We start from the raw sequence: 3,236 nt of genomic DNA, 5'->3' as shown, positions 1-3,236 counted from the left end.
GGACACTCCAAAGTTGGGGGCGGGCTAACTGATCGTTGGCCACTGATGCGATTGGGGCTTCCCTTGTTGTTGGGAAGAAATTAATGTTGCCATTTATTGATTGACAGCCAGAAATGATAAAACTCCTTGCACGAGGCTAGGTCTTCCTCTTTTCGCCTGTGCAGCGGATTGCCCGTCCCTCCCTCCCTAGAATAGGGTTGTTCGCTTTGACCTTGCTATGCCTGTCATGGGGTCGTCTGCTTTGGAGCGGGGGCCTGGTAGGAATTTTGTCCATCTGGCTGATTGGCTGGGGCCATTTGGTTTTTGCCTACTGCGTAGCAAATCGTCACAACTTGTAAGGTTGCGGTTAGGCATTGGTTTATGGTTTGGTTGGTTGAGGGGCATGGATTGGCTGTGCCTGCCCCTCTAATGCTGCTGCTGCAAGGGATTCCGTTAAAGGAATTGGGGGCTAACTATTGCTTGTCCACTCTGTCAAGGGGGCTCGGGCCATAGCAATGAGCTCCTGGTTGCATTTGGGGTGAGGGCAGGTTCCCTGCTCCGCGTAACCCCCAAGTGTATTCCCCCATTCTGACTTTCACATCGTGCGGAATGTCAGTCTGTCCCCCATGGTGGGGGCAGATAGTCGCAACCAATGCCTGGTTGCATTTGGGGTGAGGGCAGGTTCCCTGCTCCGCGTAACCCCCATTCTGACTTTCGCATCGTGCAGAATGTCAGTCTGTCCCCATGGTGGGGGCAGATAGTCGCAACCAATGCCTAAGCAACCACTCACAAATTTGTATTTTAATAAAGTTGTGGCCAAAATTATGCCAAAAACCTTAAACAAAAATTCTGTGTGATGTGTGAGTTATTGGGGTGGACCTGGGGACCTCGACACGCAAAACTGATAAATGGGAATGGCATGACACATCCAACATATATTCTTTAAACCCATTCAAACTGAATTTGCATCAAATTCTTGTGTCAAGAACTCTTCCTCTCCGTGTGTGTGTCAAGAAATAGTGACCAAGTTACTGGATTTGTATCTGAAATAATGGCAGTGACTCCATTACTGAAATCAATTATGCTACTGTTAAAAAAAATAGTTTGCTATGATGCTAATATTTATTATAGGCTATACGCTCCTTCCATGTTGTTCTTACTTGACAACTGAAAACCTTATTCTAAGCTTTTGTGAGCTTTTAGTGAAAGAGCCGGTGCTGTGCTGTTTTTATTGCAATTATCTGTATGTTTTTAATACATCTTATATATAGTTTCAATTATTTAAATGGTTTTCATTATTGTTTCCCCTCCCCCCATGTTTTTAGCTGCCTTGAGTCTTGTCAGGGAAAATGGTGGGGTATAAATAAATATATAAAACAACAACAACTTCCTATAAAAATGTCTTGAATTCAGCACTTCATTTTGCTTTTGTGATCTTGCAGGCCTTTTAGATTATTACATTGTGTTTATATTTAAATTCTAACTCTTTTGTTCTCATTGGTTCATGTAAATGCCATGGGAAGATGCTTGAAGGACAGTATAGAAACACCTACAAACAATCAATTGCATTACAGCAGATTAAATTTTTAGCAATAACCTTATTGATTTCAAGAATGGAGTCTTTCTTTCAGATAAGTCTTTTTTAAAAAGAAGAAAAAGAATGATTGCTTGAAGACACACACGAGTTGTACTGACTGTAGCAAAGGGTCTCAGATTGCCATCTTGGCTAACTCAGGATAAATTCTTCCAGCGTGACATTATAAGTGTGTCTGTATGCATGCGTAAGGGAGAAAGAAAGAGAGTTCCTGTTTATATCTTGCATATGGGAAGTCACAGTGGCTGACTCCCCTAATTTAATAAGTATTCTTGTTGCCTGATGTCAGCTGTGTGTCTGCAGCCAAAATTGAATCTGCAGGAGTATGCGGCTGGTGAGCTCATACAAAAACTATTTAGGGACATTTATATTGGAGTGGTGGCCATATTGCCAATAAAAGGGTAGTGTTCCGACTATAACCTTGTTGATTCTCAAAGTGAAACTAAAATGACAGGTCGGTGGATGGACAAGTGCACCAGCCATAAATGGTGACTATATTTGTAACAGGTTGCTGTTGCACTGCAATTCAAGGAACCGTGCAAACCTCATCCAGTGGCCCATGCCATCTTTTTCAGCCACCACCAAGCCGACAGATTGGAAATTACATCATAAACTTGTCTCCATCACAGGTTATGGAAGGTGGTGGCAGCCCTTCTATAGGTGCCCAAGATATAGAATATGACACCATCTAATTTTGCTCCAGGTTTTCATACATATACAGAGCTACATACCTTTGACTACTCATCATTTCCTTGACAAATACCAATGTATGCTGAAGTAGCTTTTAAGTGTGATGGGAGTACACTTACAAGAGAAAATTGTACAGATGCTCAACTGTTGCTGCAGTGCTGATACTTCCATGCAAAGGACCTCCATTGTTATTTTCCACCAGCCCGAGCTTATTTTGAAACTGAGCTGGGCAAAAAAGTCGTCAAAAATAGGTCATGGGGGATGTGATCAGGAAAGTGTTAACTAGTAGGAAAAAGGGACTTAATGTACACATATGCACACCAGTCCCCAGTTACTACGATTAGTCAAAAGACCTCTCCCTTTTCTCTTTATTTGTTTTAATGTCAACCCTGGGTCAAATAAAGAAATTAGAGTGTGGAAAGAATATAAAGAACTGTCATGTGATGATAACTGCTTGTGTTAAAGCAAAGCCTTACAAATGGATGCTTGCGGAACCAGTCAGTACCTTTTATCTCATGGTTTGCCCATTTTGCAACCAAAATTTTAAATAACATTGCAATTGGATTGTGACAGTTTCAAGTCATTTTGCACTTAAAGCGCTTTTCTCCTCGCTTGCACCAGCTTTGTAGTTTCTAAGTTAGATATGGTGCAGCTGAGATGATTGTTGACAACTCTACCCTGAAGTGAACAGCAGCACTGGTTGCTTACGTTGTGTTCTCTCTGCATTTTTTCTGGGAGTCGTCATCTGACTGTGCAACTCTGAATACTTAGGTGGGGGCCCTTCAGGCAATTCAGCTAGGTCTGGATGGAATGCATGTAAACTTGACAACTCACAGACTAATTCAAAAGCACGTGTAAGTTGGCATTTCCAAAGCCGGGATAAGGTATTGGATGAAATCTATTTTTAGAAATACGTAACAAAATGGTTTGTAAATACTGTCAGCGCTGCCCATTTATAAAGCACACAGGTTCA

The sequence above is a fragment of the Podarcis melisellensis genome (assembly GCF_964234715.1).
Source record: "Podarcis melisellensis genome assembly, chromosome: 5".
In the NCBI taxonomy this organism is placed as follows: domain Eukaryota; kingdom Metazoa; phylum Chordata; class Lepidosauria; order Squamata; family Lacertidae; genus Podarcis; species Podarcis melisellensis.
Note: the sequence above shows the minus strand (reverse complement) of the source record.